The following is a 744-nucleotide window of genomic DNA, read 5'->3' as shown; positions in this document are numbered from 1 at the left end:
TAAAACTACGTATAATAGATCCTTACAGTCTGGTCCTTCCCTGGACATTGCACATAGCAGGAGCTATGTGCACAAGGATGCCATTTGATCTTGATCATGCTGTAATATTTTGTGTACTTGTAAAAGTATATCATTAAGGGTATAATAAAATATTTAAAGCTAAATTAATTTCAATATATAGAAGTATAATTTTTCTTTGAACAAATTAAAAGGAAAAAATATCACATAAATTAAAACAAAGGAATTATATATTTTGTTGAATGATTAGTGTAGCAATATTTTAAAGTCTATGTTCCATGCACAATATTGTAAAAGATATTTCTATACAACCAGGTCAATTAAAAGCCAATTACATGTTACTTTATAATTATCATGATTAATGACTTAGGAAAATTGTTTTATAACTCAAATCATATTTTGAAGAAGAGGCGGCAGCTAGATTGTCACGCGCGAATTTAGCCGAACCCAATAGCTTTAATTCTAACCTTAGTTTTGTCTTAAAAATTCATTGGACATATAAAAATTATTAAATTAGAACCACTATTTTCATGGTTGTTGATTGAATTCAATTTACGTCGTCTTTTAATTGGTTAAGGATTAATTATTGAAGAGAGTGTCATTGATTTTCTTTCTAGGAAGTCTATTTTGTACGTATATTGATATTGTTTGCATGAGAGAGAAAGTGAGAGGGTGCAAAAAAGCATATATCAATGATAAACATGGCTCAGAAGTCATCATCAACCC

Source organism: Nicotiana attenuata, chromosome 6 (genome assembly GCF_001879085.1).
Source record: "Nicotiana attenuata strain UT chromosome 6, NIATTr2, whole genome shotgun sequence".
Taxonomy (NCBI): domain Eukaryota; kingdom Viridiplantae; phylum Streptophyta; class Magnoliopsida; order Solanales; family Solanaceae; genus Nicotiana; species Nicotiana attenuata.
Note: the sequence above shows the minus strand (reverse complement) of the source record.